Here is a 26,575-nt window from a genome sequence, read left to right as displayed (position 1 = left end):
ATGATAGTCACAGAGAGAGAGAGAGAGAGAGAGGCAGAGACACAGGCAGAGGGAGAAGCAGGCTCCATGCACCGGGAGCCTGATGTGGGATTCGATCCCGGGTCTCCAGGATCATGCCCTGGGCCAAAGGCAGGCGCCAAACCGCTGCGCCACCCAGGGATCCCTGTTTTTTAATATTTTATTTATTTATTCATGAAATACACAGGTAGAGAGAGAGGCAGAGACACAGGCAGAGGGAGAAGCAGGCTCCATGCAGGGAGCCTCATGTGGGACTCGATCCCAGGGCTCCAGGATCACGTCCTGGGCTGAAGGCAGCGCTAAACCGCTGAGCCACCAGGGCTGCCCCTCTCTTAATTTTCAAACAATTTTATGAAGCAGGCTTTACCTTCCCCAATTTCTCAATGAGGAAACTGAGTCCCATGTAGGTAAAGTGATAATATCCAAAGCCCCTGAGATAGTAAGTAGCAAAGCTGAACAGAAAATAACTCAGAGTTCTAATCTTTAGACTTCTAGTCATTGCTTCCCTAAAGTAGCACTCAACACTGTGTATCTATGCAGAGCTCTACTTTTACAAAGTATTTTCACAGGGACTTCATCATGTGGTCCTCTCAGCAGCCTAATGAAAGAGGCAGAGCAGGAATTGCACAGTAGAGCAAATGAAAAAGTTGGTAAGCTTTCCTACCTGAAGTCACCCAGCCAGAGACTGTCAGTGCATCCTGACTTGCAGTTCAGGGACCATTCCTTCACAACTAACTGATTTCATGGCTAGGGTGAGCAGGAGAAAGGACAAGTGCAAATGGGGGAACATGCACTTCTATTTCTTCCTGGATCTGTACCTGCAGGTAACAGTTCAAACCATGAGACCTGAAAAGGAGAGGGTCTGAGGTACAAACCAGCCTGTTCTCCCAGCAGCTTCCTTGCTTTTTTAGAGCATCAGGAATGGTGGGGCTTCCTCACATCTTCCCCACATCCCAAATCACCCTGGACCCCTTTGCTTAGATCAAGACCATGAAATTGGATGGTGAATTTAAATCACGTCCCCAGCTCCCAGCGCTAACTTGTCTAGCTTGTCAGTGGAACTGCCACAGCCTCCCCTGTTTTGCATGCCCTCTGCAAAGAAGAGAAGACAGAAAGATAACCCCAGGGTGAGCAGGAGAACCACTTTGGGAAATGTATTCCCGCAGCACCCAGGAAGGAGCGGGCTAATTGGTTCCAGAGGCGGCGGCAGCAGCGGCCTGGGCAGGTAGGATTGCGCCGTCCTTTATTGACTAGTGCAGTCACTTGTTGGGAACCTGTGTTCATTAGCTGTGTGTAAAGTGATATTAGAGGAGAGATGCTGGGTCCTGTGCTGAATGATTGAGCGCCCCACCTGATGGGAGGTACATTATGTAAAAGCTCCTGCGAGAGTAATCGAGTTACTTAAGTGGATGTGTTGAGTGTATCTGAGAGGGGGCTGCCTCGAGAATACAAGATCCAGGGCGTTGAAATGTGAAAGGTGACTCTGCATGGACTGAAATAAGCCCTCAGCCTTTTGAGGCTGTGCATCTCCCTCTGGTTATCTGGAAGTTAGAGTCTTCTCACTTCCCTTGTGCTAACTCTTCAGGTTTCTGGGGAAAGGTGGACAAGTGAGCACCAGGATGTGTTTCTGTAGCAGACCAAGGAGGAGAGTGGAAAGGCCAACTATTCTTCCTTCAAATCTTCCTTAGTTCTTTCTGTGACGTGAGGAAGCTTACTGGCTAATCCCTAGGTTTTAGACGAGTCTAAGAAATTTTTAAAAAGCTGCTAGACCAGGGATATCTCCTAGGGTGTTGCTCAGGTGAGAAGTGACAATGAGCTCACAGTACTTGTCTCCATGCTCCTAACTTTGAGAGGCATAAAAGGAAGGAGAGTCTGGTTAGCATTGGCTTTGTGCTGAAATCAAACAAGCACACCAACCCCGACAATGAGAGGTGTGGAAGGGCCACCACTGTGACTCCACAAAGTCGTGGTCCTCAGTCATCTACTTTTCTTCCTAGTTCATTACCTTCCAAACTCCCTTCCTCTTCTCTTAACCACAGCTTCCCAGTGAGACAGTGACATCCGCACAAAAGCATTTACTTGGCTCCACTTCCACCCACTTTACAGGACCTGAAGACCCTTCTAATTCTTCCCAAAGCATCCCAAGAATCCCCAGAGGCATTTCTTAGGTTCTCCAAATCAAACTCGTGGGCTACCACTGTCCCTTATTCCTGTCACACTTACACAGGGTTATGGGTGATGTCTCTCAGATCTTGCACAAAAAAGTAGTGCTTGTGTCCCTCCTGAAATCTAGGACTCTGGATCTCTTATGCAAATAGACCATGGCTCAGTCTACACTTCCCACCCCAGTCCTCCAACATGACACATTCTAGGGAGAACAGAGCTTCAGCTCATGCCATGCCTTAGCTCACTTTCAACAGCTCCCAACCAAGTATACTATGCTACCTGGATTATTCAGCATGGCATTCAAAGCCCTAGTCACTCTGCTTCTACTGCAGCTGATCTTCCAACTCTGTCCTCACACCCAAATCATCATACCCACACACTACTTGTCTTTCACTAAACAGATTTTAAGTTGCTCCCTGCTATGGGCCTTTATCCTAAAGGTGTCCTATAACTGACCTGCCCTTCCCTCCACCCACTGCTGCTTTTCAAAATCCACCCCATCAACCAGCAAGACCCAGCTGAACACAGGGTTCCCTCTTCTCCTCACAGACAAGGTTACATCACAGTCAGTCAAGGTTACAACACATACACAAAGTAGTATGTGTTTCTCCCTAAAGTGTGCACTCTGGAGGGCAGGGTCCACATCTCATTTATCTAAATCCCCACTGTCAATAAAAGAGGGCTTTGTATATAGTGGGTGCTCAATGGGTGGTTATTAAATAGAAGAGGCTACAGGCATCTAAAAAAATGATGTCTGCAGAAAATAAGTCATTTACATCATAATTATGAAATCATGTATCCATCTCATTTGTTTTACTTGATAGTACTCAGGGCGGGGTGGGGAGAGTGTGGAGAGGGAAAGAGGACTCAGAACTGTCAAGGTTTGATAGACAAGGTTAGGATTGGGAAATGCCTAAAGAATGATCCATAGAACACCCTTTTACAAGGTTCTTATCACCAATGGGAACCAGGGGGAAAAAAACAGAGTAAAAGGAGAAACAGAGTGAAGAAAGGAGATACTCAAAACAAAGGAGCCCATCACCAACTCTAAGGAGGTCTGACCCCCAACACCAACAGTGCATGCTATTGGTATCCCTCAGCCTTTTTCTTTTTGAGATTTTATTTATTTATTCATGAGAGACACACAGAGAGAGACAGAGACACAGGCAGAAGGAAAAGCAGGCTGATGTGGGACTTGATCCCAGGACCCCGGGATCACGACCTGAGCCAAAGGTAAATGCTCAAACCACTGAGCCACCCAGATGCCCTCCAGCCTTTTTCATTTCAACTTTCTTTCATAGAAGGGAAGAGAAGTTGAGATCAAAAAATATTATAACTACATAGTCTAGCCACTTCATTTTATAGAGTCAGAATTGGAGGCTCAGAGAGGTAAATTGATTCCATTAAGGTCACACACCAAAGTCAGAACAAAACCCAGGTCTCCTAACTACATTTTTTTTTTTTTACTAATATTGTGGTATTTTCTTCCCACTTCTTTTATTGTATTTATTTATTCCTGAGAGAGAGAGAGATCAAGCAAGTATAAGGAGGAGCAGAGGGAGAGGGACAAGCAGACTCCAAGCTGAGCATGGAGCCTGACTCAGGGCTCATCACGGAGCTTGATCCCAGGACCTTGATATCATGACCCGAGACTAAACCAAGAATCAGACGTTCAGTCTACTGAGCCACCTAGGCACCCCTTCTTCCCAAAGAGAAATTTCTCTTCTTTATCAAAGAGAAATGGAAATGAAATGAAAGAATGAGGAAGGATAAGGCAGAGAAAGAGCAACTAAAAAAGAGTATTCGTTCATAAACCTTTGCTACATTTCCAGTGCTCCCCCAACAGAAGGCTTTTTTAAATCCCCTTGCTTTCTGAAAAGGGATAAGAAGATATGGAATTCACAAGGGACTATGTATCCAATTGCTGAATACGAGGACCACTGCCATAACCCTAACCTCTTAGCTAGAATATTGACATTATTGTCTTTAGCACTAGTCCCCAATCCTGCCAGACTTTCCTCTCTGACTTAATAGCATAGAACTAGCACTCTAAAAATATAATTACTGCATTTGGAATGTGTTTCCTATCTATAGGCTACAGGATCTTAAGCAGCACATAAACTCTTCTGACACTGAATTATACACTGGAAAACCAAAATTGTGCATTCTGCAGAGCTAGCCTGATAGCAGTGTGATCCGATGAGCTGCAGATTCAGGGAGATGCTCAGCAGCAGCTTTCATATGAATGATGGCAGTAATCAATTTTAACATAAAGTACACAATTTACAGCAAGGGAGGTAGCCTCATAGATCTTTCTTAATCATCTTAATATGGACTATTTCTGGAGTTTTAAAATAGACCTCCAGATTCTCACCCCTGATCTACAGAGAAACTGTAGAATTTCCTTGTGCTATTACTAATATAAGACAGGTAAAAGAGAAGAGTTAGGTATTAAAAGTTTCTGAATGAATTGTGTCTGGGAAACAGCCTTAAGCATGGGTCCTTCAAGGTCACCCTTCTACCTACCACTCTTTAATATCACCTGCAAAACCACATGTGGACAAATAAATACTCCTTCCAGTCTCTGGGTCCCTTTGGGACTCCCAGAAGGCCTTAAAGTCTCTATACAATAAATGTACAGTAAACGCCAGCTATTAATAACATCACTATCTCTTTTGGTAATGTAATTTTGAGCTTTAAATAAAATTCCGATCTCATTATGTGTATCTCTTATTTGGGAAGTTTGCAATGTCATTGGAAGCTTTTGGTGAGATTAAAGTCCTAAACACTTCAGTATTATTACAAAACTCTTCAGAACCTGGTTTGACCTATCTTTCATACCTCAGTCCATTCTTCACATACCTGATGCACTCTGTCACTCCAAACTTGCTAGATCCATCACACATATGGATATCTCTCCGCTCCACTACACACTTGTTCACTTGGTGAACTCCTCCATAGCCTTCAAGACCCCATTAAGTTTCACCTTTTTGTGAAACCTTTCCCCTAACCCTGAATCAAAGTTAGTTTTCCGTATCATTATACAACTAATTCTCTATGGTTAGGTTTATTCCCAGGTATCTTATGGTTTTTGGTGCAATTGCAAAAGGGATCGATTCTTTGATTTCTCTTTCTGCTGCTTCATTGTTAGTGTATAAAAATGCAACTGACTTCTGTGCATTGATTTTATATCCTATGACTTTGCCGAATTCCTATCAGTTCTAGCAAATTTTTGGCAGAGAAAACCAATTTTTTTTTCTAGAAAACCCAAAGGAGTATCACATCATCTATAAAGAGTAAAAGTTTGACTTCTTCTTTGCTGATTTGGATGCCACCATTGAGCTAAGCTTATCCATTTACAAGATACCCTAGAAAAAAAATGGTCTCAGCCAGACACTCAGTATAAAGCATAGAGGAAGAATTCTTTTTTCTCCTCTGTAGTTTGTGGTGACTAAGATGAGACTGATTGGGACACTCCACTCACTCTGGAACCTGCAGACAGCACCCTGGGAAAACATGGAAGCCAACAAAGGATAAGAATTTTTTACGGAAGTCAGCTATCCCAGATCTCTGTCTGTGGTGCTTGGTTGAGAGATGAAGGTAAAATTTCATGTTGTATCTTTCTTTCCAAATTCAGATTGGCAGGAAAAAAATATTGGTTATGGATTATTGATTCTTTCTCTCCCAGGGACAACTGTTGCTTCTTGTTTGTCTTGTTTTGTGTCCTGATAACTCAGCCTGAAACCCCTGTCAAGTTGGGAGCCCCAAAAATATGGCCAGACAGAAATGTGGGAAATTCATATATATGAAATGATAAGCCACATGTTGTTCCCTTGCCTCAGAACAATGCTATGTGCAGAGACAGGATGTGGTTCATTCCTCTGATTGTTCCTTATACCTTTCCAAGAGTAATCCATTTCGTAGTCCCCAGCTGATGTCCATAGAGATTACAGATCATAACTGTGGCACCCATTGCCCTCACCCTGAGCTCCCTAACTTCCTGATGTCCATCTCAGGAGAATAACATGGAACAGAATGCATAAATTGTGACTTAGTTAGAAGGTACCAGAAAGGCCTTATACCAAAAGTATATCCTATCCCGAATGCAAACTTGTATAACCACTCAGAAAACAGTATGGAAGTTCTTCAAAAGATTAAAAATAGAAGCTACCATATGACACAGTAATTCCACTACTGGGTATTTACCTAAAGAAGATGAAAACACTAAATCACAAAGATATATGCACCCTGTGTTTATTGCTGCATTATTGACAATAGCCAAACTAAGAAAGCAGCCCAAGTGTCTAACAACAGAAGAGTAGATAAAGAAGATGTGGTGTATATGTACAATAGAATATTACTCAGGCATTAAAAAAATGAAATCTTGCCATTTGCAACAACATGGATAGAGCTAGAGTATAATGTTAAGTGAAATAAGTCAGGCAGAGATAAACAAATGCCATATGATTTTATTCATATGTGGGATTTAAGAAACAAAACTAACAAACAAAGAAAGAAAGAGACAAACCAAAAAACAGACTCTTAACTATAAAGAACAAATTGAGGGTTACAAGAGGAAAGGTGGGTAGGGTTTGGTGAAATGGGTGAAAGGGATTAAAAGTACTTGTCATGATGAACACTGAGTAATGTAGAGAACTGCTGAAGTACTATATCGTACATCTGAAACTAATATAACACTGTATGTTAAATATACAGGAATTAAATTTTTTTAATTAATTGAGTGATTGATTAAGAAGTATACCCTGGGGAATCCCTGGGTGGCGCAGTGGTTTAGCGCCTGCCTTTGGCCCAGGGCGCGATCCTGGAGACCCGGATCGAATCCCACGTCGGGCTCCCACTGCATGGAGCCTGCTTCTCCCTCTGCCTATGTCTCTGCCTCTCTCTCTCTCTCTCTCTCTCTCTCTCTCTATGTGACTATCATAAATAAATAAAAATTAAAAAAAAAAAAGAAGTATACCCTATCCCCATGACTTGCTTCACACATACAGATACTCACAGAAAACTAAGTTCTAGATGTTAAGATCATCTGATTAAGGTTTTTTTTGCTTCAAATATGAGAAAATGAGGCCAAAAGATATTGAGATTTAGCCCAAGATCAGTATCTTTCCTAGTTAACAGGATTTTAATCCAAGTGTCCTAATTCTGAGTAGCAAGGATTCCCCTCTCTCCAAATAACCCTTTACAAACAGAAAGGGTAACACGTTACATCACTATCACCTGAGATTTGGTTTAATCTAAACAGCCTAAGGAATAGCGGAGTATTCCATGACTAGGCTGTTTGGTAGATGGTAGAGGCAAGGTAAGGAGCACCCTCAAGACCCAGAAATTGTGAGAGACAAGTTTTACCCTCTTGACCACTTTGCCTAGGCCTTTGAAGCTAAGCTAGAGGAGAGATGGTAGGCCTTACATTCCTAAGTGTCAGATAGCATCTTCTAGAAGAAAGGATGCTGAGGGAATAACAGGGCACAAACCGTTGATAGTCTGCTTTCCTCTTATCCCTAACTTCCCCAGCCAGACCCTAGTCCAGCCATCATGGAATTATCTAGGAGTCCATTCTCTCTTTGCCTCTCTATGCCTCTTTTACCTTCATAGGAGTACTACTATTTAAAGATGAATTTTTGTCCTTTCAAGACAGCCCCTTGACATAGCAGAGACAGAAAGAGACTCTAAATGCAAGATCCCATTATCATATACCATAAAACCTTACCTACCCAGCTACAGTGGGAAGGGAAAAGCCGGTACCCTCTAGAAAGCTAAGTGGGCCAACTTGATCAAGGCTCTGATCAGCTAGGCACTACTCCCTGAAGCTACTGGCCACAGATGGCTTCTATGCATCCTGACCCCACTATATCAGCTAAAAGAGAGGAAAAGCTGCTGCCCACTTGCTGTGAGTGGACCCAAGATCATCAAGAGCTGCAAGGAACTCAAAATGTGACCTCTAGGCAGGAGATTTGGACTGGAGTGCTAAGGAGTAAAATATCCTCTATTTCCCAAGAAATTCTTTCTGTATAAATTTTTAATTATTTCAGATAAAATGTTACATGTTGATCACATATTACATGAACACAGAAAAACATATGTATGCTACAATTATAACTATGTAAAAAGCATAATTATAATAGTATAAAAGTTAACATCTATATAGTATGTGGGTTATGCACTGTACTAAACTCTTTACAAGCATTTTCCCCATTAACACAAAAATCAGTTGATATGTGTAGTAGTGGTGTTAGTTTTCTCATATTACATATTCAAAGCCAAAAGTGTGCAAATTTAGTCAGTTTGCCTACAATCACCTAGTAAGTGACTATACCAGAATTTGAACCTAGACCTATCTGATACTAGAAACATTACCCTTGACCATTCTTCAAAACTCTTACTCTATAAGTATGTAAAGGGCCTAGGAGGGAGCAAGAAATACATCAAATAGATGAGCTGAAAAGAGTAGGAAAATTATGTATTACTTTAATTATATTGTTTTCATTTTAATACTATTTGCCCAATAAATATATGTGTGTGTGTGTGTGTGTGTGTGTGTGTGTGTGTGTATGGTTGTTTATATATTGCACCTCAGAGTTTTCTTACACTGAGATTTCTAAACTCTGTCATTTTTAAAGGTTTGATATAAAGCCATTCACAAGATCACAAACCCTGCCCACTCAGGAAGCCTTGCAGCTCCCCATCTCTTGGAACCAAAGTTCAAAGACAGGCTATGAGTAGTAGCTGCTGCCCCTTCTGACTGGCCTCCAAAACAAAAAGCATATTCAGAGTTAATCAAGGAAAGCAGTTTCAAATGTTGCAGAATTCAAAAGTACCTTCAAGCAGGGCTCCTGGGTGGCTCAGTCAGTTAAGTGTCTGCCTTCAGCTCAAGTCACGATACTAGGACCTGGGATGGAGCCCCACATTAGGATCTCTGCTTAGCCAGGGGTCTGCTTCTCCCTCTACCCTTCTTTCACATTTATGTTCACTTTCCCTCTCTCACCCAAATTAATAGTTTAAAAAATAAAAAACACCTTCAAGTATTTGCCTAAGAAATAAAGTTTGCAAGTAGGATTTCCCATATAATGTGGGGGAATCCCAGCCTTTGCAGAAGAGAGCTTCTGACATAGCTCTGCCTTGCAACTATCTGTGTAACCACTGAAAAATCACCTAAGGTCTTGGCCTCGGCTATAAAAGGGTCAGGGAAGGGGGAGGCAGGTAGGTAAATTATTGAACTACCAAAGACCAGGGGCTAACCAAGGTACAGTTTGAGCCCCTCCCCATCCACTGATGTTGAATTTCTCTGGCCTCTTAGCTGCTTCTAGGCACTGCAACATGTGCGACAGTCAGTGTGTTTGGATATATACTCAAACTGGGAAATAAAGAAGAGGAAAGGCTCATTTGTTTCCATCCAGATAAAAGTATCAGCAGAAAGAAGTATCTAAAGATTGGAAATCTCACAAGAAGCTGAATCTGCTCTTTTCTGCAAGACATGAATGAGAAAGGAAGGACATGGCCCTGGGGGTCACTGCAGCCATCTTGTAACCACCAAAGGAGAGTCTGCCTGAGAATAGGGGAATGAGGAGAGCAAAGAAATGGAGGAAGGTCAGCTCTCTCCATTTGAGCCCTGGTCAAATCATACCCAAAGGTTCTGTTCAATGAACCAGTTATTCTCTTTGTTGTTAAACATTTTAAGGAAATGAAGCAGCAGAAACTTCTAAGGATAGTTCTAAAAAGAGCAGATAATTTGAGGTACCAAAAGTTTATTTTGCAGACCAATGAGAGGTCCTACTTTTTCTGTACCAGGTGAACACCAGTTGTTTCTCAGGGCCTTATTCAAGGCCCTCACATCCTACAAGAACCACAACTATTTAGGAGGCCCCCTTGACTAACTGGAGAATACCCCAGGAAGAAAAAAGGAAACAAGATGCTGGACTAAGCAGATGAGGAAAATTTGGAAGTACGTGGAATTCACCCTAAAAAAGAGACGTCCAAGAATAGAAACTGCTACCTTCAAATATATGAAGAGCTGGCAGATAGAAAGTTAAGGAGGTTTGTTTATTCTACACGACACCAAAGCTGTGTTTACCATAACGCTCTGTGGAACACCAGCCCTGCAAGGTGTATGTATAACTACAAAGGGTTTCTTCGTCAAATTAGTCTGGGAAATACTACAAACTATCCCCCTGCTTGGAAAATCACAATGGATGTTAGCATACATTAAAGAATCTGAGAAGTTCTGTAGTAAAAACAGTATTTTGCATTGTTTAGCACAGTGTATTAGGCAAGTTTCTCCAGAGAAATGGAACCAATAAGTTAGAAAGATTTAAGGAACTGGATCATTCAATTATGAAAGATGAAAAGTCCCAAGACCTACAGTTGGCAAGCTGGAGATCCAGGAGAACCAATCGTTTTAACTATAACTTATAGTCTGAAAGCCAGCCGGTTCAAAGGGTCAAGTTTTTGTTTAGAGTCCAAAAGCAGGGATCCCTGGGTGGCGCAGCGGTTTGGCACCTGCCTTTGGCCCAGGGCGCGATCCTGGAGACCCGGTATCGAATCCCACGTCGGGCTCCCGGTGCATGGAGCCTGCTTCTCCCTCTGCCTGTGTCTCTGCCTCTCTCTCTCTCTCTCTCTCTGTGACTATCATAAATAAATAAATAAATAATTAAAAAAAAAAAAATAGAGTCCAAAAGCAGGAAAAGACTGACATTCTAGCTCAGTCAGGGAAGAGGAGTTTCCTCTTCCTCAGCCTATTTGTTCTACTCATATCTTTGATTGGATGAGGTCCTCCCTCATGAGGGAGGGCAATATGCATAACTCATTCTACCCATTCAAATGTTAATCTCATCTAGAAATACTCTGACAGACCCAGAAATAATGTTTGACCAAAAGTCTGGGTACCCCATGTCCCAGTCAATTTGACACATAAAATTAATACTATTTCTCAAAACTTCTCCCACCTCAGAATGCCTCTCTAGAATAGTGTTTCTCAGACACTACTGGCCCATAGGTCACCTGTCTCAGAATCACCTGGGCTGTTCTCTTTAGAGCTTCTGATTCAGAGGTCTGGGCTGGACCTATGAATCAGCACTTTCAGGGCTATACCATCTGAACCCATGGATCAATCTTAGCACAACTAAGTGTAGGGCTTCTTTTGCTATGACATAATAGGAGGTACACAGCACCACTTGTTATATATTCTTGCCCCAAAATGGAACTAAATCTAAATAAGTCTCAGATATAAGTGACTCTCAGTTGCCTGGGCGGCTCAGTCAGTTAAGTGTCTGCCTTTAGCTCAACTCATGATCCCAGGGCAGTGGGAAATCTGCTTCTCCCTCTACCCTCCCCCCTGGTCCTAGTCACTCTCTCTCTCTCTCTCTCATGCTCTCTCTCTTTCTCTCAAATAAATAAATAAAATCTTTAAAAAAAAAAAGTGACTATCAGTTAACAGGCAATAGAGGCAAACTATTTAAAATTTACTGTGTGGATACAGTCAGCCAAATCCTGAATGTGGCACATTCTGTAAGATGAATGATTTGGTTTCTTTACAAATACGTACTATATACTTTTTTTTTAATGGGATGGCGGTGTGGGGATGGCTATCGACTATCATAGATTAAAAAAATCCTCAAGAAACGTAAAATCTAGTGCAATGTATAATGTGTAGAAACCACCTTTACAAGACATTTTGGGGGTGTGCCTGGGTGGCTCATTCGGTTAACCATCTGCCTTTGGCTCAGGTGATGATCCCAGGGTCCTAGGATTGAGTCCCATGTCTGGCTCCCTGCTCAGCAGGGAGCCTGCTTTTCCCTTTGCCCCTCCCCCTGCTTGTGCTTTGCTCACTTGCTCTCTCTCTCTCAAATAAATAAATAAACAAATAAAAGACATTTTGAGGACAACCAGGACAATATGAACATGTTTTAGGGAATTATTGTTAATTTTGTTAGTGTAATATGACATCATGAAAGCATAGAAATAAAGTTATTATCTGGCTGAGATGAATATTAACATATATGCAGATAAAATTATATGATGACTGAGATTTTCTTTAAATTACTGCATTAAAACAGAAGAGCGGGGGCAGCCCTGGTGGCGCAGCGGTTTGGCGCCGCCTACAGCCTGGGGTGTGTGATCCTGGAGACCAGGGATCGAGTCCCACGTCGGGCTCCCTGCATGGAGCCTGCTCCTCCCTCTGTCTGTGTCTCTACCTCTCTCTCTGTGTCTATGAATAAATAAATAAAATCTTTAAAAAAAAAAAAAAAAAACAGGAGAGAGGAACACGTGAGTAGTTCAGCAGTTGAGCATCTCCCTTTGGCTCAGGGTGTGATCCCAGGTCAGGGGATTGAGTCCCACATCAGGATCCCCAAAGGGAGCCTGCCTCTCCCTCTGCCTATGTCTCTGCCTCTCTCCGTGTGTCTCTCATGAATAAATAAATAAAATATTTTTTAAAAAAGGCAGGAGAGAGACTAAATAATGTTTTCAAAATATTGAAAATGGACGATGAGGACATAGTTTATAGTTTTCTCTACTGTTGTATTATATTTAAATTTTTCCATAATAAACATACTTAAGAAAAGAAGAAAAGAAAAATCATCCCCAAGTGATTCTTATGCATCCTAAAGTTCTCTCTGGGTAGTCCTAGAACAATTGGATCATGAGGAAGCAGAAATCGATTCAGTATTTCAGAAGCCTTCAAACAAGGGGTATTCAGAGAAAGGTCTAGGATAAAAGAAACTGCAGAGGGACTTTCTGCATTGTTTTGGAAGCTGGGCAATGTGACTCATCTAGCCAATAATGTGTGCACTCCAGTGTCTTCCCCTCACCACTCCTGGCCATACTGATATCCAAGGCACATGAAGGATGCCAGGTTCCAGCCACTCGTCCCCATTTAACATCAACATTCAACATGTTACAATTCCCAGGTTACAGAATCTCTAATACCCAGCCCTGAGTATGTATGGTGAGGACTTCACAGAATTTTTTATGTGACTTACTATTTGCTTTGAATTTTTTTTTAAGATTTTTAATTTACTTATTAGAGACAGAGACAGAGAGACAGAGACAGAGACAGAGGGAGAAGCAGGCTCCATGCTGGGAGCCTGACGTGGGACTAGATCCCGCGTCTCCAGGATCACACCCTGGGTTGAAGGCGGCGCTAAACCGCTAAACCGCTAAGCCGCTAAGCCACCGGGGCTGCCCCGCTTTGAACTTTTAAAGTGGCTTGTGCCAAACAAAGTCAGTGGACCATTCACCTGAGCATCTCTCCAGCCGGTAATTTGAAATATTTGACAGGCCTTGCAAATAGCCACTTGCTCAGGGCAAGAAGCTATTTATTAGGGGCACATAGAAAATGTTATTAATTTCACTTACTGTGCTACATGTATGTGTCCCTGGAGAGCAAGGAGAGATATAGTTTAAAAAAAAGAAAAGAAAAGTAGCTGTTTTAAGAATCTAGTCAATTTGAATTTCACAGACAAATTCACGTGCTAGTTATCTAGTTTCCCCTTTCTAGAAATGACTTGGAATTGTGAGAGATGCCAAATAATGAAGAAAAATAAGTAATGTCCATTTGTCACCACAGCACTCATGCTGGAGACAGGCTAATGAAGTCGGCTTGCAAAGTGTCATTTATACGTCGCTCTTAAGGTTATCTGGAGCATTTTATTTTCTTCATTTTTTTACCCTTTAAAGGTTTTCTAGCACTTTTGCTTGTAAAAATCACCTTTGCAATAGTGGCACAATTGACCATAGATGTGTACTCCTTGTTTCAATACAGGATCACATACACACAATTCTTCAGTGACTGTTCCAATCAGCCATGTCTATGATTGCTGCATATAGTAAGGGGTGCCAACCTACAGTTATTTTTCTTCTGCAAATTAGTGGTGTTGCATGTCTCTGTTAAAGTAAGTGTGTTTGACTTTCCTATTAAGGTGTATTATCCTAAATGGGCTGTCAGTCAGATTGCTCTCATTAGAAATTCAAAACTCCAAGTTCATCAGGAAATAGATTTAGAATGGCTAATGATGTTACAAAGCTGCCAACCTTTATTCATAAGAAAAATTAGCTCTGTGATATCTCAGGAACTCATCTCTTCCCTTTTCCTCCCACAAAACTTGCTGAAATCCAGGCTCTCCCTGCATCTAGCCTACACAAAAGCCTTCTCTCTTCATTTCCACCCACCTCTCTGGGCCTACACATGCTTGCACATGCACACACATACACACACACAGCTTTGCTCTTTATTCTAACATTCAAAGCACCAAACAAGTTCTATTGCTCACTCCCTTTCTCCCACCAACATCCCACTACCACCACCAAACTGATGTCCAAACCATATCACACAGTTGCTCTCCCCTGAACAGATTTAGCATGCATACCTTTCCACCCCTCCATGCTTAGAGACCCTTAACCCACATCTGCACCCATCAAATTATTCAATTATTTGATGCCTTGCTCAAATCTTCCAATTCCAGGAGCGGTTCTTGTGTCTTCCCAATGGAATTAATCTTTTCCTCATGGGTTCATTCTTTCAACTCTGCTTATCTCATTCTTACAGTATACCTACAGCCTGTATTTCATATAATTACCCTGGTATATACCTTCTTTTCCAGTAGAACATGAACCCTGGGAGAGAGAAATATGTCATATTCACCTTTGCTTCCCAAGCAACGCCTAGCACATGGTAGCTAAAATGGGTCACAGTAAAATGCTAGGCAGCTGTTCAAAAAAGATATGAAACTGTGAGCAAGATATTATATTAATTAAAAAGCAAATGGAGAAAAATGTTTATACCATACTGCCATTTATGTAAGATAAAATCAGATGTGGATGAAGACATGTAGAGAAAAAAATAGATTTTTCTTATATATATATTTTTTTTAAAGGATGTACTTTTTTTTTAAGATTTTATTTATTTATTCATGAGAGACACAGAGAGACAGAGAGAGAGGCAGAGACACAGGCAGAGGAAGAAGCAGGCCCCATGCAGAGGGCCCGACGTGGGACTCGATCCTGGGTCTCCAGGATCAGGCCCTGGGCTGAAGGCGGCACTAAACCGCTGAGCCACCCGGGCTGCCCTCTGATATATTTTTTAAGAGATACATATACATACACATATACACACACAGCTGTTAAAGTGATTGCCATTGAGGAGGGGGCAGATACAGAGGGTCAGCGGTGGGACAGAGCCTTACTTTCTCTGTGTACCATTTTATACTGTTTGAATTTTATTACTATTGCATATATTACCTTGTGCATATATTATCCACATTACTTATTCAAAGATAACAATTCAATTCAATTAAATTGAAAGTAATAAAATAAATGTTTGATTTTAATTGAAGCTGAACTGAACAACCCTGAAATTAATAATAGAACTGGCCAGAGTAGTCAAATTACCCATTCCCAATGAGTTCAGCATTCAGAGAGAGAATTTTATTCCTCTAATTATATGGTGATCCAATGCCAAGTTGAATTCATTAGTTTTAATAATGGTAATAATAATGAATATGCTTATAAAATTAATAGATCAGATACAATTTTTTATATTGAGAAATTTTTTCCAAGAGCGTTTAAATTCTATGAGCTTAGAAAATCAGTCCACTAACATTGTGAGCTCTCAGCAATCATTTTTCCCACCATTATTATTGAAAAGCATTGTTAAATACCAAAAGCTGAAACATTGAAATAAGTATTTCATTAAATCTTATAATTGCATAAATTATATCTGTAAATCCTTGTTGGAAATGTGTGCATAGGAGGCATAAAAACTGCCCTTAGAGTTCACAGTATGATATAGCCTGAGAAAGCCGTCTCCACAAAGACCTGGAACATGGTATTTGTAGCAATGAGGTTCACAGACTGGGCTGTGTGGCCAGGTTTGCACAGGTCTGTTTCCTTTTCTAGTTTCCCCATATAATGAAAGCACCCATTCTATCATACCAATTCAAAATACCATAGTTCCCTTTTTAGCTACTTATGTATCCTTCTTTCATAACCTGTTAGCAAATACATGAACATTCAAAGGAAGATTAAAAAATTAAAAGAAATCCTTCCACACCATGCATGGACTGCAGGGTGCCTTCTTCACCCTCTCTGGTGGAAAGACCCTGCTCCAGACCCCAAGGTTTCATTGCTTTCATCATTATCTTAGCCTCTGCAGCTACAAATGTTACATGTGGCCGTTAAATTATCCTGCCATCTTTAAGATCCCTTTTTAAAGAGTCACCTATGATGTATGAGCAGCACTGAAACCCCACTCTTGGAGGCTTTCAGTGGAATGTCGGGGGCAGAATGGAGACCCGAGGTGGCAGCAGCAGATCCTGGGGGACACTAATGAGGAGCAGGGCCAGTGCTCAAGAGAAGCTCTACTTATTATGAACACATTAGCCCCACAGGGCACCATGCCAGTTTTAAGAAGCAACCAATCTGGAATCTGGCACACCTGCTCAGCTATGAAAGATCTGGAAACTCAGGAAAAAATATCTGCCTATACACCTCATTTCTAGCAGTGCCCAGAAAAACATTTGTCAAAACAACTCAGGCACTTCTATTTGGTATAGTAATCTTAAGTATTATTGCTAACAATAGACATGACAGCCATTACTCTCTAAAACCAGTATGGTTATTGTATTGTAGAGGGTATACACTAAATAAACTATCATAGAATTCATGACAACAATAATAAACTATTACCATGTATTTTGTTCACCATTGATTTTATCCTAGTCTGGGATATAGCAGGTCCCTAACATTTGTTGACTATAATTGAGTATTATATACAATTAAGAAATAATATTTTATTTCTAAGAAAAAAAGACTCAATTCTTGAAAAGTTATTTCTGACTCCCATATGTTTTTATTTGCAGATATTATCATTTACTTGAAAAACTTAAAAAAAAAAAAAAGGCAGAGAAGTCAGAGATGGGCTGTACCAGAAGAAAGACACTGAGAAGAAGGGAGTTCTCTGAGTAGCTGTGTCAGGTTAGTCTCTACTTGCCTTGCCTCTCCTTCCTAGTCAGTCCTCCCTGGAAAAGCATGAGGAGCAATCCTCTTCTTTAGACAAGAAACCTTGTAGCATTTTAGCTTCTTACTCTTTTCTTTAGTACCCATCTCTTTTCTTTGTCATCTGGTGCAGGACAGACTCTGAATTGTTCCTAGGAAGTATTTGGATCCATTCTCCCCTGAATCGGGAAGAGACATTAGCAATGCCCTTCAAGTTGCAGGTTCCAAATGTACACTGCTAGTTAGCAAAAATATTAGTATAAGACTTTTGAAGAGCAATTTGGCAATGTACTAGCAAGAGTTCTAGAATCCTACAACCCATTTGGCCCAATAATTCACCTTCTGGAAAGCCAACCTAAGGAAATCATCCAAAATACATAAAAGCTTTCTAGTCAAACTCATTCAGAGCCTCATCTACAGCAGTGAAAATCTGGATACAGCCTGAATTTCTAATAATAGCAAAATGTTTTATTCTATGTACATGCTGGAACATTATATGACCATTAAAAATTATTTATGAAAAGCATTTAGAACAAGGAGGAATCCTTATATCTTAATTACAAGTGGAAAGTATGTATATATAGGATGATCTTAATTATATAAAAATGTACACATAAAAATAAGGGGCTAAGAGTGCTCAGTGTGGCTCAGTTGGTTGGGTGGCCTACTCTTGGTTTTGGCTCAAATCATGATCTCAGGGTCATGAGACTAGCCCAGAGTCAGGCTCCTTGCTCAGCAGGGATTCTGCTTAAGGATTCTCTCTTTCTCCCTTTGCCTCTCTGCCCCCACTCTTGCACTCTCTCTCTCAAATAAATAAGTAAATCTTAAAAAAAAGAAAAAAATTGGAGGGGGCTCAATTTCACTAAGGGAAATGCAAGGAAAAATTACAGTATGATAGCATTTCATACCATTAGGTCCAGAGAATTTAAAGTCTGACAATAGTAAATGTTGGTGAAGCTGGGTAATAATGAGAACCAATACCATAAATTGGCAATGTCTAGTAAAATCGAAGGATTTCCTCCCCTGGGTAGATACCCAACAGAAACTTTCCACATGAACATAAAGAGGCAGACACTGAAAAATTTATTTTTTGTAGTAGTGAAACATGAAAACAACTTACTAATTGCTAATAAGAGAATGGATAAATAAATAAGTGGTAGAAATAATGAAAATAGAGGAACTAGAGACATCAACATGCCTAACTCTCACAAACAATATTAAGCATCAAATGCAAATTGCAGAAGAATAATTATGTGAATCTTAAAACATCTTGCATTATGTACAGTAATATTTTACATTATTTAATGATAGATGCACATAAATATAATAATATGAAGAGATGGCAGTATAACAATTATCTCTTAGAGACAGGGAAAGAAACATGACAGGAAAAGAGCACAAAGGGAGTTTCAATAGCATAGACGAATGTTTTATTTCTTAAGCAGTGTAGTGAGTACCTGGGTGTTGACTTTATTATTTTTGTATCTTTCAGTATATCTTAAATTGTTCATAACAATTTTAAAATAAGTAATAAATATATTACACAAAAGAGAAGAAAATTAACTATAGTCAATCAATACAATGGCTACCTCTGTATGGTATATGAGATTCTTCTTTTTTTCCAGTCTTCACTATTTGCTAAGCAAGTATAACCTGGAAAATATGAAATTTATTTATAAACAAAGAAGCATCAATCAGAGCCAGGAATTATGTAAAGAGACTATGGGCATATAGAGGTGTGAAGCCAACGTGACAGTGACAGGGCACACTTTCTGGATCCCAACTGGTGAGCCCCTTTCCTCAGAGTGATCCCTGTGCTCAGTCAGCTTGGATAACAGGGCTCAGAACATCACAGCCATTTGTAGCTCCTGTGAGTTCAATTCAACTAATCACACATATATGAAAGACCTACAATGTACCTGGCACAGTAAAGAAGCTTTGTCTGGTCTATTCCCTGTGCTCACCTACCCACTCTAGACTAAAAGCCCAGTTCTGGCCACCACCAACCTGCCCCAGATGCCTTCCAAAACTAATTAGACCCTGTCCTGAGATAGAACCTAGTGAATTGAAATGTTCTTGACTGTATCTAGTGATATAGTGCATGTAAAGATACACGGAAGACTCTACCTCCTATCACTCTACTCTGAGCTCTTTCTCCATGTTCTATTGTTTATACTGGAGCCACACTGCTTTGTATTGACCCAGAGTTTGTCAACCTGAACCTAATAATATGACTCACCTCCACTTCCTATGGAATAACCAAAGATTATGAGGCTTAATTGATATAAAACCACTTCTCACCATTCCAGAACCCAGCCACCTCCATCCCACCAATCACCACCATTTGTTTAAGAGGATTATTCTTGGGACTGACACTAGGCAAGAAGCCCAGTCTTCAGTTCAGGGGTCTCCAGTCAACCACAGAGGAGAAAGGGACTTTTATGGGGAGCTGCAAGTGCTTAATGAAGAAAGCTTTTAAGATTAGGGGCACCCCAGGTGGCTCGGCAGTTTAGCACTGCCTTCAGCCCAGGGCCTGATCCTGGAGACCTGGGATCAAGTCCCATGTCAGGTTCCCTGCATGGAGCCTGCTTCTCCCTCTGCCTGTTTCTCTGCCTCTCTCTCTCTCTCTCTCTCTATCTATCTATCTATCTCATTAATAAATAAATAAAATCTTTAAAAAAAAAAAGATTAAAAGTCAAAATAATAGGAAAATGCCTGTCTTTGAATTTTTACCACAATAGGGAAAGCTTTTCTACTCAACATACACACATTTTTTATGAGAGGTCAAATGGACATTCTCATACACTGATAGAAAGGATAAATCTGTACATGTGGAGTGGGGTCATTTTGGTGAATCTGTTTGTTTCAGAGAGGGAGAGAGAGAAGGGGAGACAGATAGGAGGAGGGGCAGAAGGAGAGGAAGAGAGAGAATCTCAAGCAGACTCCACACCCAACATGGAGCCCAACATAGGGCTACATTCCACAAGCCTGAGATCATACCCTGAGCCAAAATCAGTTGGAAGCCCAACTGATTAAGCCACCCAGGTGCCCCTTGGTAAATCTATTTTAAAATTTTTCAATGTGCATACTATTTAACCCTGCAATTCCACTGCTAGGAACATAAGCACACACACACACGCACACACACACACAATGCTATGAGCAGTATTGCTTACAATAGCAAAAATATATATAAAACTAAATATCTATCCCTTAATTTTAATTCCATAAATTATAGCACGGTACACAATGAAATACTTCATAGCCCTGACAAAATTCAGTAGACCTTGTTGAAATGGAATGGAAATATGCCTAAAACATATTATCAATTGAAACAAAAAAATGGCTCAGAGTAGTACATATAGTATAATCTATTTGTGTAAATCTTTTTAAAGCTACCATCTGTCTACACTTGTGGTGAGCATAGCATAAGATGTAGAGACATTGAATCACTATGTTGCATACCTGAAACTAATGTAACCTTGTATATCAACTGTATTCCAATAAAAATATTTTAATAAGTAAAAATAAGACTAAATTTTAAAAAGTAAAAAATAAGATTAAATAAAAACATATGCCTGCCCACATATGGGGAATTTAAAAGTTTTTAAAGATTTTATTTATTTATTTATTTGTTTGTTTATTTATTTATTTGACAGAGAGAGAGAGAGAGCAAGCACAAGCAGGGGGAGGGGCAGATGGAAAAGGAGAAGCAGGCTCCCCACAGAGCAAGAAGCCTGATGCTGGGTTCAATCCCAGGACCCTGGGATCATGACCTGAGCCAAAGACAGATGTTTCACTGACTAAGCAACCGAGAAGTTTCTAAAAAATGTTTTAATGTATAAAAGACTACATGAGAAAGTGTTGAAAATGATTCCTGGGAGTGAGGAGTATATGGAGAGAGTTTTATTTTTCATTTTATACCCTACCCTGCTTTATATTTTTAATATATGTATACATTAACTTCAGCTATATTGTTTTTATTTTAAATAAGTTTCTCTGACTTGTTTGGAAATAATTAGATATAATTCTCTTTTTTCAAATGCATGTATATATATGTTTATATGTGTGTGTGTGTGTATATATATATATACACGCACATATATATATGTGTGTGTGTATGTACATATATATGATGAAATAGACCTAAGAAGCATCACTGAATCTGTACTAATAGAGATATACAAATGTTATACAACATTATTGTGGACATTAAATGAAAGTGACTTTTAAAACTTTAAAATATAGGGATGCCTGTGTAGCTCAGCGGTTGGGCTGCTGCCTTCAGCTCAGGTCTTTTTTTTTTTTTTTTTTTTTTTTTTTAATGGTGCGGTTTAGTTCCCTCGTTTTATATAACTTTTCAGTTAAATTTAAGCCCTTTTATTTTTTTTTTAATTTATGGTAGTCACACAGAGAGAGAGAGAGAGGCAGAGACACAGGCAGAGGGAGAAGCAGGCTCCATGCACCGGGAGCCCGACGTGGGATTTGATCCCGGGTCTCCAGGATCGCGCCCTGGGCCAAAGGCAGGCGCTAAACCGCTGCGCCACCCAGGGATCCCTTCAGCTCAGGTCTTGATCCTGGGATCCAAGATCGAGTCCTACATCGGGCTCCTGCGAAAAGCCTGCTTCTCCCTCTGCCTATGTCTCTCTTTCTCTCTGTCTCTCATGAATAAATAAATAAGTCTTAATAAAATAAAATAAATAAAATAAAATAAAATAAAACTTGAAAATATAATTCTATTTCTTAAATACTCTTTCCACTTCTCTTGCTTCCACCTCTGTACATTCCATTTGTGCTTTTAATTAGTATGACAAAAATGTTTCTAATGGATAATATAAAGCCCAGTTCACCTACTACAAATTTCAAATAAATCATCCAAATTAATCTCATCTCAGAATGTTTCCTTCATGACCTCACAAAATATCTATTATTATGGAGGGCTTTTGAAGAGTAAGTATTCAAAACAACAATTGATAACTAAGTGGGAGGGCAGTCATAGGAGGAAGAAAGAATAGTTAGGCAAGAAGGTGAAAAACTGAAAAGAAAAGCAAGACAAGACAGGAAAGCATTTCTGTGTCTGCAGGGGAGAAGTAAATGTGATTACAAGGGAAGGGGTGTCTCTTTGTAACTGACACTTGGCAGGAAGGACATTAAGATATGACAGAGTTTGAATAGACTGTATTTGAAAAGGTAAAATCATAGAGCTGTGAGAAACTCCAAGAGATTCCCCAGGGTCGTGAAAAGAATGGCAGTTATTTGATGATAAAAGATACTGAAAGCATAGGAGGCAAAATTAAACATCATAAGAATATAAATCTATATCCCGGGTAGATCAGTAAAAAGCAGTATTAGTTAAAAGTGGACAAAAACAAATGCTTGTCTGCAGTGTTTTTAAAACTCTCTTGGAATAAAGATCATACGCTTATGCACACATATATACACAAAGTACAGTGACCTATCATTACAATTTGCCTGGGACTAAGGGGTTCCTGGGATACAGGATTTTCAGTGCTGAAACCAGGACAGTCCCAGGCAAACTGGGAACAAACTGGTCACCCTATGGATGGATGGAAAGAGAGAGAGAGAGAATAGATAGAGATGGATGGATAGGGGATATATCTTACATACAAGGTCTCTGAAACATTGGTGGAGCATTACCAAAAGAATTAAGTTATTGCTGTGGCTCCCATGATTTTTAAGACTTTATTTTTTAGAACAGTTTCAAGTTCACAAAAAAAATTGAATCGAAGATACAGAGATTTCCCAAATACTCCCTCCCCACACATCAAGCACAGTTTGTTCCTTTATCAATATCCCCAACCTAGGGTGGTACATTTGTTACAATTGAAGAACCTACACTAAGCCATCGTTATCATCCAAATTCCATAGTTTACCATCACTCTAGGTGGTGAACATTCTATCTGTTTGGAAAAATGTATACTGACATATATCCACCATTACAGTATCATACAGAGCAGTATCACTATCTGAAAAATACACTGTACTCACCTATTCATCCTTCTCCCTCCTCTGAACTTCTGGTCTTTTTACTGTCTATGTAGTTTTGCTTTTTCCATAATGTCCTTTACTTGGGATCCTATAGTATGCAGCCTTTCCATATTGGCTTCTTTCCTCTGGTAATATGTATTTAAGTTTCCTTTATGTCTTTTTATGGTTTTTTTTTAATTTATTTACTCATGAGACACACACACACACACACACACACAGGCAGAGACACAGGCAGAGGGAGAAGCAGGCTCCATGCAGGTAGCCTGACGTGGAACTCGATCCTAGGTCTCCAGGATCACGCCCTGGGCTGAAGGCTGCACTAAACCGCTGAGCCACCCGGGCTGCCCTCTTTTTATGGTTTGATAGCTCATTTCTTTTTAGTACTGAATAATATTCCATTATGCAGATGTATCAAATTGTATTTACCCATTCACCTACTGAAGAACATCTCAGTTGATTCCAAATTTTGGCCATTATGAATAAAGCTGCTATAAATATCTGTGTGTAGGTTTTTGTATGGACATAAGTTTTAACTCCTTTGGGTAATTACCAAGGAACATGATGGTTGGATCATATGATAAGAATATGTTTAGTTTTATTTTTTTTAAGATTTTATTTATTTATGCAAGAGAGACATGGGGGGGTGCGGGGGGCAGAGACACAGACAGAGGGAGAAGCAGGCTCCACTCCATGCAGGGAGCCTGACATGGGACTTGATCCTAGGTCTCTAGGATCCCACCCTGGACTGAAGGCGGCGCTAAACCGCTGAGCCACCAGGGCTGCCCATATGTTTAGTTTTATAAGGAACTGCCAAGCTGTCCTCAAAGTGGCTGTACCATTTTGGATTATGATTAGCAACAAATGAGAGAGTTGCTATTGCTCCACATCCTCTCCAGCATTTGCTTTTGTCAGTGTTCCAGATTTTGGCCGTTATAATAAATGTATAGGGGTATCTCATTATTTTAATTTGCATTTCCCTGATGACATATGATGTGGAATATATGTTCATATGCTTACTTGCCATCTGTTGTATCATCTTTGATGAGGTGTCTGTTAAGGTCTTTAGCCATTTTTTAATAAGGTTGTTTGTTTTCTTTGTATATTTTGGATAATAGCCCTGTATCAGATATGCATTTTGCAGATATTTTCTCTCAGTCTGTGTTTTATCTTCTCATTCTCCTAGCACTGTCTTTCACAGAGCAGAAATTTTAATTTTAATGAAGTCCAGCTTATCAATTATTTCTTTCTTGGATCATACTTTGGTGGTGTATCTACAAAGACAGCTTTACACCCAAAGTCATCTAGGTTTCCTCCTATGTTATCTTCTAAGGGGGTTTATGGTTTTATATTATATAATAGTTTATATTTAGGTCTGTGATACATTTTGAATTAATTCATGTGAAGGATGTAAGGTCTGTGTCTAGATTCATTTTTTTGAATATGGATGTCCAGTTCTTCCAGCACCATTTGTTGAAGAAACTATCTTTGCTCCATTCTACTTCTTTTGCTCCTTTGTCAAACAGCACTGACTACATTTATGAGGGTCTATTTCTGGACCCTTTATTCTAGTCCATTAATCTATTTGTGATTTTTTTCATCAATACTACACTATCTTTATAGGTTTGAAGTCAGGCAGTCTTTAGTCCTCCAACTTTGGTCTTCTTCAATATTGCGTTGCCTATTCTAAAGATTTATTTTTATTTATATTTATTCATGAGAAACACAGAGAGAGAGGCAGAGATATAGGCAGAGGGAGAAGCAGGCTCCCTGCATGGAGCCCGATGCATGACTCAATCCCAGGACCCCAGGATCACTCCTTGAGCCTAAGGCAGACACTCAGTAAGCCACCCAGGTGTCCCTGTGTTGCCTATTCTGAGTCTTTTGCCTTGCTATGAAACCTTAGAATCAATTTGTCATTATCCGCAAAATAATTTGCTGGGATTTTTATTGGGATTGCAATGAACCTATAGGTCAAGTTGGGAAGAACTGACATCTTGACAGTATTGAATCTTTCTAACCATAAACATGGAATATCTCTCCAGTTATTTAGAGGTTTTTTTTTTATTTTATTCATCAGAGTTTTATAGTTTTCCTCCTATAGATCATGTGCATATTTTGATATATTCATAAGTGAGTATTTCAATTTGAAGGCTCCAATTATTTTTAATAAAAGCAATATAAGTTCACCTCAGCCACTATTTAGGCCCTCCATTTCTGCCCCTTGAAGAAAAATGGTATAATTTAGTGAAATTCTGCATACCCTACCTCCAGAAGAAAAATCTTCCAACATGCCAGTCAAGATAAGATTATAGCTGAGTTAATTTAAGATCTGTTTTCATCAGCTTCATAACAGGATATACCTGATATTTCATAATATTCTTAGATTTTCTTTTTAACTAAGTAGGGCAATTTCTGAGATATGAGAATTATCAGAGTTCATTTACTTATTCAACAAATCTTTACTAGGCCTCTAGTTTATGCTACATTGTTAAAGAATGCAACCAAAACTGTTCTCATAGCCTTTTCTCTAACCCTACCCTGCCAAATAAACTACTACATTTTCCAGCCCAATTTCACCTCCTCATCAATGCAAAAGAGGACAGATTAATCTACATAAGGATTTGGGAAGTGAGGTGGAAGGTAGCAGCATTGAGCTAGATTTAGAAAGCTATTTGAGTTAAATTATAGAGCAAAATGTCCTATGGCCAGCTGAGAATTATGAAGAAATAGGTGGGAAAGGAGTGAAGATTTTAAGAAGTCTTCCAGTGGACCATATTTGTGAATCTCTACTACATTTTTGAGAACTACAAGTAAAGGCTTTGAGCTATTTCAGAACAGGTGTTTGGTTACTAGATTGTTTATTTGGCAAACTCCAAGAATGAGCCACATAGGTGCTTATTCTGTAAGGATTATAGCAGAAATGCACTGTGAATCTCAGGGGAAGTAAAAACTGAATTGTGTACTGTTACTCCCATAAATAAACTTTACCCATCTGAAGGATTTGTACCCACTTAAGCTTCCCACCTCCATGAATTCCATCATATCCTCTACCACGTTATTTTCATGTTATAAACAGTGTGATCAAGTAAAATAATTATTACTTCCTTGCACTTTATTGCTGGTTTACATAAAAGACATTCTGTAAGATGACTGAAGCCCAAATGTTTTCACACTACAGTGGAAACCTGTGTGTTTGGGAAGATTAGCTCATCAATCTAAGTACCAAGCCACAAGTACACAGGCATTTCAAGTAAATTATTTCCACACGAGTCCAAATGCTAAGGAGAAATAGTTGCAATGTAAATTGTGGGTTTTACTGATTTTGCATTGACATGTCAAATTTTGCAAGAACAGTAGATAGCAAAAGCATTAGCCA

At 39.8% G+C, this 26,575-nt stretch overlaps 1 long non-coding RNA gene across 1 annotated transcript in view; it reads left to right on the top strand.

Annotated features, from left to right (window-relative positions):
* The first annotated feature begins 294 nt into the window (after positions 1–294).
* Positions 295–26,575, top strand: part of LOC119877745 — a 52,656-nt gene continuing 26,375 nt past the window's right edge. The window contains exons 1-2 of the long non-coding RNA XR_005381669.1: positions 295–1,243; positions 17,055–17,169. This is a non-coding gene — a long non-coding RNA (uncharacterized LOC119877745). The remainder of the gene's footprint in view (positions 1,244–17,054; positions 17,170–26,575) is intronic.

Source organism: Canis lupus, chromosome 30 (assembly GCF_011100685.1).
Source record: "Canis lupus familiaris isolate Mischka breed German Shepherd chromosome 30, alternate assembly UU_Cfam_GSD_1.0, whole genome shotgun sequence".
Lineage (NCBI taxonomy): Eukaryota > Metazoa > Chordata > Mammalia > Carnivora > Canidae > Canis > Canis lupus.
This window is presented reverse-complemented; position numbering and strand designations above follow the sequence as displayed.